The sequence below is a fragment of the Cervus elaphus genome, chromosome 15 (assembly GCF_910594005.1).
Source record: "Cervus elaphus chromosome 15, mCerEla1.1, whole genome shotgun sequence".
Classification (NCBI taxonomy): domain Eukaryota; kingdom Metazoa; phylum Chordata; class Mammalia; order Artiodactyla; family Cervidae; genus Cervus; species Cervus elaphus.
This window is the reverse complement of record NC_057829.1, coordinates 85,419,771-85,434,578: the sequence shown is the minus strand read 5'-3', so window position 1 is coordinate 85,434,578 and position 14,808 is coordinate 85,419,771. Positions and strand designations below refer to the sequence as shown.

The 14,808-nt window shown below is 46.9% G+C and overlaps 1 protein-coding gene across 1 annotated transcript in view; it reads right to left on the bottom strand.

The window, feature by feature from the left end:
* GPR26 (G protein-coupled receptor 26) overlaps nucleotides 1-14,808 on the bottom strand; it is a 103,610-nt gene that overhangs the window by 59,436 nt on the left and 29,366 nt on the right. The gene's annotated exons all lie outside the window — the stretch shown is intronic.

The following is a 14,808-nucleotide window of genomic DNA, read 5'->3' as shown; positions in this document are numbered from 1 at the left end:
ATATGTCAGAAATACGTTCATCAAGAGGCTCATGAAGTGTCATGGGCCAGGAGGAACCCAGCAATTGACTTTGGGAAGAATAATTGGCTGTTCCAGGTACCAGCTGGACAGTGCCTGAGAGTGGTTGATCCAGAGTCACAAATACTGTGTTGCTATGTCGACCTGTGTTGGCATCTCTTGACAATGGTGGCATTTGGAGGGTTAAAGTGGACACTGTGGCTGGAATGGGGGTTCATCATACATGTCCTCCTTGGACAGAGGTGCCTGAGAAGTTCAGTGGAGGCAAGACAGCAGATACACTGGGGACTGGAGCACAGAGGGGCCACCAGTAGGTGAAGAAGTAGGCTTCACCAAGAAGACATTACGGTCACTTCTGAGCTGCAGTTACGGAACTTTTTTGCTTATGACAGAAAACCATAATACAATTTTAACTCGATAAAGAGTCAAGTTTGTAGAGAAGGACAAAACCCAGGAAATTGACATGCTTATTCAAATCTATTTATGCTTCTTTATTTAAATCCATTTTAATAATGGAAGGGCATTTATCTGATGAGAAATTGTTATGATTTCCTTTCTTAGAAGACTTCATAGGAGACATTTTTTCACTTCTATTATCATGTTCTAAATAGATAATTTTAAACAGATTGCATCCACATTTGGAGAAGGCAATGGCAACCCACTCCAGTCTTCTTGCCTGGAGAATCCCAGGGATGGGGGAGCCTGGTAGGCTGGTGTCTATGGGGTCACACAGAGTTGGACACGACTGAAGTGACTTAGCAGCAGCAGCATGCACATTACCTTCAACTCCAGAGGCATCATTTATAAGATTATATTTAAGAGGCAGTTAACTATTATAAATTATTTGGTGAATTATAGGACTATCTACATTTAAAGGATCCTTTTTATTACTAAAATAAATAGTCGCTCAGTCATGTCCTACTCTTTGCAACCCCATGGACTGTAGCCTGCCAGGCTCTGCTGCCCATGGAATTTGCAGGCAAGAATCCTGGAGTGGGTAGCCTTTCCCTTCTCCAGGGGATCGTCCCAACCCAGGGATTGAACCTGGGTCACCTGCATCGCAGGCAAATTATTTTCCAGCTGAGCCACCAAGGAAGTGACTTTTATTACTAAAAAATAATAGTGTGGAACTAGGTGAAATTTCCTGCACTATATGAAGTCTTCCAAAACCTGAGGCCCTGTTGCAGCCCCGCAAGAAAAATTCCTGCAGGGACTTCCCCGGTGGTCCAGTGGTTAAGAATCTGCCTGCTAGTGCAGGGGACACGGGTTCAATCCCTGGCCTGGGATGATCCCACATGCCGCGGGACACCTAAGCCCGAGGGCCCTAGAGCCTGTGGTCCACAAGAGAAGCTACTGCAGTGAGCAGCCCGCTCCCCACGACAGTAGCCCCTGCTCGCCGCGACTAGAGAAGCCCACAGGAAGCAGTGAAGATGCAGAGCAGCCAAAAATACATTAATAAAAATTTTTTATTAAAAAAGGAAAGATTCCTGTAGCCTGAGCTTCTTCAGCCCAGCGGCCACAGAGAAACCGTTCCTCACCGAGGCAACCTGGTTCTCCTCCAGGCTGCTCTGATGTTGGAAAATTCTTCCTTATTTCAAAGACCAGATCTTCTCCACGGGTTCAGCCTTGCCCTCCGCGCAGAGCACACATTCCAGTTCTTTTAACAGCCCCACCCATGAGCTGCTGTCGGGGACCTCTGTGTCCTTCCCTTTCATCTTCTTTTTATTTAATATATTGTGAAGGCACGTGAGAGTATAAAAGTAAGATGAAGGGCAAATAAGCCAGACCTCCAGGCTCTGGAATCCTCCCCAAAGGGACAGGCATGTTACGGCTTCCTAGCTTTTCAAGAGAATTCTACTCACTTGCAAAGTATACACATTATTTCTTTTAGGCAGAAGTATTCCATACACTATTCTGCACCTTGCTTTTCTTAAACCTAATAATAAATTTTGGAGATGATTTCACATCAGAATTTAAAGCCCCACCTGACTCTTTTAAAAAAACTACATTTCATTAAACCAGTCCCCTGTTGATGGACTCTAGGTAGCTTCTCCTCTTTTGGTACTGCAAGCGAAACAACCATGAATATCCTTACATTGCACGTCCCTCTTTGTACGGGTTATCCGTGTGATAAGTTTAGAGCAATGCAATTGCTCGAATGAAAGATAAGTGCATTTAAAATGTTAATACATGTCACCAAATTGCCACCCAGCGAAGCGGCACCAGTTTGCTCTTCAGCACAGTCGGTGATGCCTGCTGTCTCTCACGGTTAGGAGATAAGCCAGTTTGTAATGCCGTCTTGGAACTGTCTTTCCCTGAATTGAACCCACTGTTTCTGTGTGACCCAGTGACCTCCGTGAGGGTAAAACGTCCTCTCTCTCATGTGAGTTACTCTACTGGTCACAAAAAAAAAAAAAAAAACTTCGACCCTAAAGCTGGCATTGTGACCAGGGCCACATCGATGACACTTAGTCACTAAGCTCTGTTCCGCAGTGTAGCTGCTGACAAGTTTCTCCCTTGTGGGGCCTGGGCTTTGGGATTTTTGTATGCAAGCTGCAGAAGCTTGCATTTACCTGTGTATTTTTTTCTTTTTGCTGGTGTAACCAGTTACACAAATTTGGCACCTTAAAGCAACACAGACTTCTTGTCTTCTAGATGTGTTGCTCCAAAGTCCAAAATGAGACTCAATGGGCTAAAATTGAGATGTCAGCACTGCGTTCTTTCTGGATGTCCTAGGGGAGAACCCACTTGCCTTCTCCAGCTTCCAGGGGCTGCCTGCCTCCCAGGGCTCCTTCCTCCACTCAAAGCCAGCGGCGCAGCCTTTTCAGTCTCTCTCTGGCTCTGACCCCTGCTTCCTTTGTCCTTTCCTGACTCTCCCGCTTCTGCCTTCCCTCCATCTTTTAGGGACCCTATGATTACCTTAGGCTTGTCTAAGTAATCCAGGATAATATTCCTGTCTTAAGATCCCCAACTCAATTATATCTGCAAAGTCCCTTGTGCCACATAAAGTAACATATTCATGGGCTCCAGGGATTATCTTTAGGGAACCATTATTCTCAGACCCTAATCTGCATTAAATACCATCTTGTAGAGGTTAATTGCTTCAAAGACTGTTTGGACATAAATGGGCTTTCAGGGAGGGGCTGGGTATCCTCCCTTCTACTGGGATTTTAAACTAAGTACCAACCAGTACATGGTGTTGAGCTGAGTATCCTTGGAGCTAGAGTGAAGAAGACAAAACAACTAACAGGTGGATCGGTGCTTGGCAGTTTATAAAGAGCGTTACATCCATTACCACAAGGTATTTCCATTTGCCACTGTCAGGTAAGGAATCTGCCTGAAGTCACACGGCAGGTGCGTGTCAGCGAGATTCTTCAGGCTCCAAAGCTGTAGCTCTTCCCATATCAGCTCCACCAAAGTCATGCCACCAGCCCACATGGAGTCTCCAATAAAAGTTCTTGAGAACTCTGTTCCTCTGTGGGTTTCCAGAGCTGCCTGTTCCCATAAAAGACAAATCTGATCTCCTTTTACCAGTAAAGATTTACTTAAATACCACCTACTTTAAAGATTTACTTTACTTTAAAGATGCCATTTACTTTGAAGATTTACTTTACTGGTAAAGGTCTCCTTTTATCAGTTTATAGAGCTTGTTCTTACACCTTAACTCCCCGGAACTCAGCCTTGTCAGCTGAGCAGTTCTGGCCTGGAATGGTGTTATCACATCTGGGATGGCAGCAGGGAGATGGAGACCCAAAAGGATCGGGACCATGACCAAGGTCACAGGGGACTCAAACCCACAGGTCTCCTCTCACTGAGCCACTCTGTCTCTTCCAGAGAGACAACCCTGAAAAGCTAGCAATTCCCAAACTCCCCAATAATCTGACCTTCACTTCAGAGGACATTGTGGAGTTCTCAGAAATTGGAGGCTGAGTAGGCAGCCATGAAATTAAAAGACACTTGTTCCTCAGAAGAAAAGCTGTGACAAACGGAGGCAGTGTATTAAAAAGCAGAGACATTACCTTGCCGAGAAAGGTCCATATATTCAAAGCTACGGCTTTTCTAGTAGTCACGTATGGATGTGAGAGTTGGACCATAAAGAAGGCTGAGCCCTGAAGAATTGATGCTTTGAACTGTGGTGTTGGAGAAGAGTCTTGAGAGTCTCTTAGACAGCAAGGAGATCAAACCAGTCTATCCTAAAGGAAATCAACCCTGAATATTCATTAGAAGGGCTGATGCTGAGGCTGAAGCTCCAATACTTTGGCCACCTGACTCGAAAAACTGACTCACTGGAAAAGACCCTGATGCTGGGAAAGACTGAGGGCAGGGTGAGAGGGGAGCAACAAAGATGAGATGGTTGGCTGACATCACTGACTCAATGGACATGAGTTTGAGCAAACCCCAGGAGGTAGTGAAGGACAGGAAAGCCTGGGGTGCTGCAGCCCATGGGGTGGCAGAGTTGGACATGACTTATTGAACAACGACAATAAGGAAGCTGACATGCATGGAGTGCCTACTGTGTGCCAACTCTTCCCAGAGATAGCGCATTTGCTCTTTCTAACAGTTTGGGGGTTGTTATCACTGTTTTACTGATGGTGGCTCCGAGAGGTTAAAAGTCCCAAAGATGGCAATGAGTGGATTCCATATCGGGCCATTCTGATACCAAAGTCCATGACTTTTCCTCTTGCCCATGCTGGAGGACAAGCTAAGCAGGATTCCAGGTTTAAAAAAAAAAAATCTAGCACCTGCTTTATGAGAGTCCGGAGCCCTCAAATGCCCTGGTTAGATTTGCAGCTGATTGGATGAAAGTGAGTGCAGCTGACGGGAGAGGCAGGGAGGGAAGGTGCGGGCCAAGTGTTCCCTGGCTTGTGTCCGGTGACCTGCAGCCCTGGGAGCAGGTTCCAGAACCCTCTCCCGGCCAAGAGGAGAGAGAGGAGGTCCAGGGGTGGGGGGGAAAGTCAAAGCCAATCAATCAACAGGTAAACCAAACACTAGCTTGAGAGCTAGAGGCTTGCCCAGAACAGTTCTCAGGACTTGCTCCGATCACCATTTGAGTCGAGCTTCATTTCCATTTTTCCTTCAATTTAGACCCCATCTGCTCCTCTGTTTGCCTGGGCCCACCGCTAGAGACACAGGCATGCAATTATCCAACTCCTACGCGTTTTTCTTGTTCTCTTTCTCTTTGAGTTTAATTTCCATCAGAGGCTCTGCCTTGAGCTTGCTTAAAAGCCTGCAATTACGAGAAGGCAGCTAATGAGACCAGGAGCAAACTTCTGTATTGTGCGGCTACTTTTTTTTTAATGAGATAAACAGGGAAAATGTCAAAGAGAGGGATTTCTATGTCACTCCTGATGACTGAAAGCTTCCCCAGTGTTGCAAATAAACAGGCTGCAATTAGCATATGGAGGGTTAGAGGGTGGTGATTCTCGCCCCTGGGGTCCTTGGGCTTCTTGACCTTGCCCAAGATGTAACTGGCAAGGTCAGTTACATAACTGGCTCTTGTCCAGCAGAAGATCCACTGGCCAGGTCGTGGTCAACAGAGAAGCGCCCAGAAAGGTCACTGCCTGTGGCAGCAAGGCTCTGACCTCGGCCACACGGCTGAGTTTCGGAGAGTGGCTTGTTTTCCTCCTCACACACATTATGGGGTAATGACTGGGATTGTGGAAACTGCAAACAGCATGTGTCATAATGAGTATTTTGACTTGGAATGCAGCATTCTGAGCAGCTCCCGGTGTCTGTGGAAACTCAAGAGGTGACAGAAAAAAAAAAATCTGTCGTGAAAGCGCCTCTCACGCAGTATAGCTGATAATGGAAATTCAATTGCAGGAGCATTTATTTAGTGCCTTCTATGTACCTGGCTCTGGGCTGGGAACTTGGGATACAGAAATGAGTAAGATGCAGCCTCTGACCTTCTTTGGACCTAACAGAATCGGAGAGCTAAAATGATGCTTTACCTAAGGAAGTCTCCCTGCCGTCCCCTCCCTTGCCCCGCATCCCTTAGGTCTGGATTTTCCAAACGAAAAGGAAAGATTGGCTCAAGGCTTACGGTTCTCCTTGAACTAGCACCTATTTGAAATCTGTTCTCCCGCCCCAAGGGAAGAACATTCTCCTGCCCTCCCGTCTGCCCAGAACACCATGAGAGCCCAGGGCAGGGTCCAGAGGTCCCGCACTGCCCCTTCCAGGGTACACCGGGGAATGGCTCAGGGCTATGGTCCCTGATCCTGGCCACACACTGGAGAGCCTGGGTTGCTTAGCAACAGGGCAGATGCTGGGCCCCTGGGCAGAGGTTTGGGACTGGTCGCAGGGGTTGTGTTTAGAACGATTGCAGGGGATTCTGGTACCTGGTCAGGCTTGGGAACCACTAACCGAGGACCAAAGTAGTGTTTTGTCACCTCCAGCTGGTAGTGTAGTCCGGCGCCTCCTCCTCTCTCCTCCTTCCCTTTCTCCCATCTATAAAGTAGATCTGGTGATCTCTGAGGCCCGCCCTACCTCTAACCACCTGGGTGTCAGAGACAGGGTACCTGGGGGCCCCCTGTGATGCCGGGCCTCCTTCACACCCCGCGTCTCAGGGGAGAAGACAGCCTGAGCCTGAATCAGGTCCCAGCCCCTTCACCTGCTTCCTGGTGACCCAAGCTGGGTCCACTCCCCTCCCTGGGCCTCGGTCCAGGGTAAACCTATCAGGAATTTCAGCAGGTAACCACCACTTTGTGTTTCTTTCCCTTGGGGAATTTTTCAGGGCGAAAAAGCAAACCACTTTGAAGGCAAAGCTGGGGGCCCTGGGTGGAGGCCACCTTCGAGGCAGCGAGGGCCAGAGGGGTGGCTGTCGGGGGGTGGGGTTCTGGGGATGGTCCTCTCCTGCCATTGTGATGCAACCCACCTGGGCGCGCTGGAGCCGAGTGAGAGGCGGGAGGAAGGGTCTGTCCTGGGTCCAGCCTGCCTCCAGGAGAGCCTGGACACCAGTTCACACCATTCTGAACTCAGCCAACCCATCCTTCGGCCAGCGCTGTGGGGAGAATCCATGAGACCCCCTCATTGTACCCCATTTCAGAGAAGCTACTTAAAGGAGAAGGGAGGTTAAACCAGCCCTCCATGAGACTTCTAGATGGACCCTCCTCACGCCCTTATTGCCCATCTCCCAAATTGCATTTCACAGACAGAATCCAGTCTATGAATTTGGGTGAAAATGTCCTCGTTTTCACTAAAATTTTAGCATTACCTTCAGTTACAAATGAGTATTAGATTATAGAGGGTATTAATTAGCCTATAACTTTATCACCAATGGAAATCACAGGTAACTTCACATCACTTTATAGTTGATACAGATATTCCAAGGAGATAAAACCAGTCAGTCCCAAAGGAAATCAACCCTGAATATTCATTGGAAGGACTGATACTGAAGCTGAAGCTCCATTACTTTGGCCACCCGATGCGAAGAGTCAGCTCATTGGAGAAGATCCCAATGCTGGGAAAGACTGAAGGCAGGAAGAGAAGGGGACAATAGAGGACGAGATGGTTGGGTGGCATCACCGACTCGATGGACATGAGTTTGAGCAAACCCTGGGAGACAATGAAGGACAGGGGAGCCTGGCGTGCTCCATGGGGTCGCAAAGAGTCGGACACAACTGAGCGACTGAACAACCACAACACAGATATTCCAAATCTTGTTTGGGCTCATCTTTTGAAATGAGAGTAAATTCTGAGATTGTCACTATTCCTTGTTATTTAATGTGTTAATAGCAAAGCACATATATCACTATACTGCAAACATATTAAAATATTTTGACAAAATTTTAATATGATTGTTTTCTTTCAAAATTTTATGTGTTCATTCCCTTTAAAAAATGTTATTTGGAGGAGCCCACAGGGTTCGCAGGCTGCCAACAAGTCCACAGTACGTTAAACTTTAAAGACCACTTCTGAAGACATCTTAAGATGACTCTGAAGATGGGGCACTGTGGAAAAGTGAAGAATTCTCATTAATTGTTAAAAAAAATAATAATTCTGAGTATTTGTCAAGATTTCCAGGAGCTAGAATAGATCTTAGAGATATACAGCTTCACTTGTTAAATTGACATTATTCAGCTTTAATTTATATGAAATAAAGTGCATCTTTTTTTTTTAACCATGTGCTCACTGTTTAAAAATTGTGGCAAAAAACAAATAACATAAGCATTACCATGTTAACCATTTTCAAGTGTTCAGTTCAGTTGTGTTAAACATGTTCACGTTATTATGTAAAATGCACTCATTAGAAGCATGCAGTTTGATCAGTTAAGACAATAAACCCGAGCATTGCCACTACAATTAAATACACAGCATTTCTGTCTCTCCCAAAATGCTTCTTTGTGCCTCTTTATTGTGTCCACTGCCCCAAACCTAGGTAAACATCGATCCACTTTTTGTCACTATAGACTAGTTTTGTCTTTTTTAAGTCAACCATTTCACATGCATGGAATCCTGCAGAACATACCCCAACTGCTTATCCGCCTGTTGATGAGTGTGTGGGTTGTATCAAGTTTTGGATTATCACAAATTTACTATGAACACTACTGTACACGTCTTTCTGCAGACATGTGTTTTCACTTATCCTAGGAAAGAATCCAGGTGTGGAGTTACTGGGTTATATGACAAGTGTACGTTTACCTTTATAAGAAACGACCAAACTGCTTTCCAAAGAGCTTGCATCATTTTGCGTTCCCAGCAATTATATATGGGAGTCTCATTTGTTTTCTCTTCTTCCCAATACTTGGTGTTCTCGGTCTCTAATTTCAGCCATTCCCTGTGTGCTGGCATCTCATTGTGGTTTTAATTTGCACTGTCCTGGTGGCTAATAACGTTGAATGTCTTTTTGTGTCTGTGAGCCATGAAAGACTTCTTTGGAGGAGTCTAACTCTTTTGCCCTTTCTTATTGGGTTGTCTTATACAATCTGGACGCAATTTTGTTTTTTGTTTTTTTTTTGCTAGACACATATATTACAAATATTTTCCCCATTCTGTAGCTTGCTTTCATCTTCTTAATGGTGTTCTGATGCAGACCATTCATTAGATTTTTATTTTATGGTCATGCCTTTCGTATTCTATCAAAGACATCTTTGCCCCCAAAGTCACAAAGATTTTCTCCTACATTTTCTTCTGGAAGTTTTACATTTTCAGTCTTTATGTTTGGGTCAATACCATGTTTCAGGGCTTCCCAGGTGGAGCCAGAGGTAAAGAATTTGCCTGCCAAAGCAGGAGACAAGAGATGAGAGTTCAATCCCTGTTTCAGGAAGATCCCCTGGAGGAGGGCATGGCAACCAACTCCAATATTCTTGCCTGGAGAATCACAGGGACAGAGGAGCCTGGCAGGCTACAGTCCATGGGGTCGCAAAGAGTCGGACACAACTTTGCATGAATGCACAGTGCACAGGATGGAGTATGGGTCAAAGTTTATTATTTCTTTTGGCATGGGAATGTTCAGATCTTTGAGCACCATTTGATGAAAAGACTCTCCTTTCCCTGTTGACCCCTCTTAGCACCTTTGTTGAAACCAGTGGACCATATATGTGGGGGTCTATCTTTGGACTCTAAGCTTTCCCACGACATGTGTCTAACCTTATACCATGTGTGTGTGCATGCTGAGTCGCTTCAGTTGTGTCCAACACTGGGATTGAACTCCAATGTCTAACATCTCCTGCATTGGCAGGAGGATTCTTCACCACTTGCGCCTCATGGGAATTTAGAGCTGAGAGAGGAAAAAGCCTTGTACAAGGTCAAATCAAATAAGCCAGAGGTGAAGATCAATGTGACTTGTGTAAATAGTCATTTTTATTCAAGTTTTCCTTTCCATTGGCAATATCAGCACTGCCCACAGTGGCATCCACCAACCATTGTGAGAAAAAGATTCTCTAGAGAAACAGAATCGCACACACGTATCTTTGTTATGTATGAAAGGAAACTTATTATAAGGAATTGGCTCATGCAATTATGGAGGCTGGAAAGTCCCCACAGTGTGCTATCTGCCAGCAGGAAGGATGGTGGTGTAATTTAGTTCAAGTCCAGAGTCCTGAGAACCAGGGGCTGCTGAGGGCAGGAGGAGATCCATGTCTCAGCTCAAGCGATCAGGCAGGAAGGAGCAAATTTCTTTCTTCCTTTTTGATCTATTTAGGCCCTCAATGGGCTTTCCTGGTGGCTCAGATGGTAAAGAATCCTCCTGCAATGCAGGAGACCTGAGTTCGATCCCTGGGTTGGGAAGATCCCCTGGAGGAGGGCATGGCAACCCACTCCAGTATTCTTGCCTGGAGAACCCTCATGGACAGAGGAGCCTGGCGGGCTACATACAGTCCGTGGGGTTGCAAAGAATCAAACACGACCAAGCTACTAAGCACAGCAGAGCACAGACCCTCAATGGATTGAACAATGACCCACCCACACTGAGGAGGGTAAACCAACTGACCAAGCCCACCCAGCCAAATGGTAATTTCATCCAGAAACACTCTCAGACTCACCCAGAGAACAATCACATCACATCAGGTAGTTGCTCAGTGGTGTCCAACTCTTTGCCAGCCTGTGGTCCACCAGGCTCCTCTGTCCATGGGATTTTCCAGGCAAGAATACTGGAGTGGGTTGCCAGTTCTTTCTCCAGGGGATCTTCCCGACCCAGAAATTGGAGCCGGGTCTCCCGCACTGCAGGGAGTTTCTTGACCAGAAAATAATGTTTAGCCAAATATCTGGATATGATCCAGTCAAGTGGACACATTAAATTAACCATCACAGTTCCTCAACTGAAATATAGGGGTAAGAATTAAGCCACCCTAGGAAACACAGTAAGTCAATGCAAACTTATTTCTCATAGTTCTGGAGGCTAGGAAGCCCAAGATCAAGGCACCAACAGATTCAATGTCTGGTGACAGCTTGCTTCTCTAGTTCACAGAAAGTGTCTTCTAGTTCACATTAGTGTCCCCCAGTGGCTGAGGGTCAAGAGAGCCCCCTGGGGTCTTATTTGTAAAGGTGTCAATCCCATTCACGAGGGCTGCACCCTCCTCACCTCCTCGTGACCTCACACGGCGGATTAGGTCCAACATGTGACTTCCAGCCCCTCTGCTCTGGGTGCCCATGGACCTCTCCAGGCAAGAATGGGTGCTCTACTGGAGTGGGTACCCATCCCCTTCTCCGGGGGGTCTTCCCGACCCAGGGATTGAACTTGGGTACTCTTGCATTGTAGGCAGATTCTTTGCCATCTGAGCTACCAGGGAAGCCCCCCCATGAATTCTGGGGGGGACACACAGTCAGCGTGTGGCAGGTGCCTGGCACAGAGCCCAGCACACTGCAGGCAATCATCAGATGTGGGGCTTCTTCCCTTCCGAGGTCCTTCCTGCTCTCCTTCTGGAATCTGAGCAGCAGTGAGTTTTCGAGCAAAGCTTGAGTAGCTGGGTCGAAAGTGGCCAAGGTTGCCTGGTATTGAATATCTGGGAGGCTGGGGGACAGGTCTCCCTAGGTCAGGCAGTCAGTCCCTGGGCAACTGTGTCCAGGAAGGGTAGCTGCTGGGGGCTTGGGCAGGTACGAAACGGTCCCAAAGGATGAGCGCTATCGCTGGGAGGCTGTGTGAGGGCGAGGGGCATCTGAGGTGGTGACAGACAGTGGGAGAGAAAAGAGGATGCAGAATAGAAGATAGAAAGATAAATAGAAAGAAATATAAACATTTCCCACCATGAAATTATGAAATGGCCATTTCTGGCAATTTACTTGTGTGTAATAAAAACTATGTTCACACCAGGTCAACAAAGTGTGGATGAGATTTTATAACAGGAGGCTTTATTGGACAGAATCTCAATACATATTTTCCCCTGTAGGAACTCTCAATTCTCTCATAAAAATTTATCACAGCGTTTGCTAGGTATGCACTAAACACAAGCCGTTGTAAACAGGGCAGGCAACACTGGCCTTGGAGCCTCCAATCCTGAGTCCCACTGCAACAGAAAATAACTGTCGGCAAGTGTATCGCATGAAAAGTTAACAGCGCCACATGGGGAGGGCTTCTGGCAATTATTCTTAATGGAGCTATACTTCTGTTTAATAAATTAGGAGAAAATAAAGCTAAAACTCTGATGGAGACAAACACTATAGAGGACGGTAACATTTTGCTTCGTTTGTTTTATGTTCGGGTTGCAGCTGTTGGTGAACACTTGCCCATATGCACACCCGCAGGGAAGCAATCACGTGGGCACATGGTGACGGGCACGTTTGGTCCAGCATAAGCACACAGATGTCCACCCCTTTCCTGTAGGTCTGACTTCAGAGACAGAACATCGTACAGGAGCCAGGCATTTGCAGCTCCCTCTGTCCCCTTAAAATAAAATATCTTTAGTTTTTCTAAATCCCAGTTTCCAAAAGTATTTTTGAAGCGTCTAAAGATACAGTACATTTCCATGTGGAATGCTGAACTAGCTGGCACCTACCTTAGGTTTCCTGAGTATAGGCTCCCTTCTGTTCTCTGGACGCCCCCCCCCTCCAAGCTATGGATAGTGTAAGTCCCCCCACTTCACTCTGCACAACCCCTGCCTCCTCCCAAATAAAGAAGTCTAGTAGCTCAGATGGTAAAGTATCTGCCTACAATGCAGGAGACCCGGGTTCGATCCCAGGGTGGGGAAGGCCCCCTGGAGAAGAAGGAAAGGGCTACCCACTCTAGTATTCTTGCCTGGAGAATTTCAAGGACAGGGGAGCCTGACGGGTTACAGTCCACGGGGTTGCAGAGTCAGACACGACTGAGTGACCCACACACACATGAAAAGTGAAGGAAAGAAAAGAATTCAACTTGGGTGCACTCATAACTTGGAGCTACCAGGGTTCAAAGGGTAGCGTCTAACCAGTCTACTGCAGGAAGGTGGTGGCTCCCGTTTGTACACGGGGTGGGATGAACCTGTGTGTGGGAGATGGCCGTGCTCCATTAGGGAGGATGGGTGTTCAGACTAGGCAGTGGTTTTTAGTTGCTAAATCATGTCCAACTCTTTGCGACCCCATGGACTGTAGACCACCAGGCTCCTCTGTCTATGGGATTTTCCAGGCGAGAATACTGGAGTGGGCTTCCATTTCCTTCTCCAGGGGATCTTTCCCACCTGGGGATCGAACCTGGGTCTCCTGCATTGCAGGCGGAGCCACTGGGGAATAGGGTGGCTGAAATGTCCATTGGCATCTGCTCCACAGGACATTACGGCAGAGGGACAGATTTATGTCCTCCAAGGAGCTGCCTCACCACAACAGACAATGAACATCCAAATGGCAAAGGTCTGAATTCCTTCTCGCAAACTAGCCTAAGAAATTACAGACTGGCCTATCCCAGTGTTTATAAAAATTGCCCGTGTGGTAATGAGGGTATGGCAAGGCAGCTCTTTTATTTGTCCCTGGACTTGCACGGTTTCCCCTGAAGAAATCTTGATGGGGCTGGCAAGACACTGAACTCCTTAAATGTCCTTCAAATGTTCCACACTTGAGGAAGTATGTTTACACATTTGTAAAACAGGGTCGTTGAGGTTTGGAATGATTTCAACCTGCAAGGGAACTTGGCATTTGCATACAGCATGGGCTTTGGTTACTGATAATCCAAGCAAAGATTTGGCATACATGGCTTGAATGCTGGGCCATGGTGGACTGCGCCTCTGGGGGCTGGTTGTTTGGTATTTTAGGCAGGCAGGAGCCGTCTCTCTGATCTGGCCACTGGGAGATTGACTGGCTCAGGTCAATCAGTCAGTTGTGCACCATCGAAGTAGCATCTGATACTCCCTAAATACAGTCCCTATGAGTCATCTGGGGTATTTTGGAGGCCTTGACGACTCTAATCTGACTCTCAGGAATCAGTGTGGGATTCCTGTCTCCAAGTACAGGTTTTAGACTCTTCAAAATGTGAACTTCAGTTTCTATTAAACACGTGCAGCCAGGCTGCCCTGGTGGCTCAGTGGTAAAGAATCCACCTGTCAAGGCAGGATACATGGGTCCCATCCCTGATCTGGGAAGATCCCACAAACTGTGGAGCAACTAAGCCTGTGCTCCGCAAGTACTGAGCTTGTGCTCCAGAGCCTGGGAGCCACAGCTACCGAGCTCATGTGCTGCAAGTACTGAAGCCTGTGTGCCTAGAGCCCATGCTCCACAACAAGGGGAGCTATTGCAATGAGAAGCCCGCACACCACAACTGGAGAGAAGCCCCGCTAGCCACAGAGAAAAAAAGAAAAAAAGCCCTCAAAGCAAAGAAGACCCAGCACAGCCAAAAATAAATAAATGAACATTAAATATGTAAATAAATAAACATTAAAAAACACACATGTGCAACCACTGTTCCATGCCAAGAAGTAAGATACTGACTATCATCACTAGGCCTCCAAGAGAAAGGACAAGGAAATGCTCCCAAGTCGGTGTTCCTAAGCGCGCACGTGCTCCAAAAGGCACGAACACAGTCTTTTCAGTCAAAAACTTAAATTATTTCAAAAGTCCCTTACATGTGGGTATATGTGGCAAACTATCACACAGCTGGGAAAGATTGAAGGCAGGAGGAGAAAGGGGCAACAGAGGATGAGAGGGTTGGATGGCATCACCGACTCAATGGACATGAGTTTGAGCAAACTCCAGGAGATGGTGAAGGACAGGGAAGCTGGCGTGCCGCAATCCGTGGGGTCGCAAAGAGTCGGGCACGCCTGAGCCACTGAACAACAATATCACATTGCTAAGACTGAGTGGATGCATAATGGTGGAACATCAGTGCTAAACACACATTCACATGACACACCACGTGAACAAATTCAACACCCCCCCGCCCCGCCCCCAGAG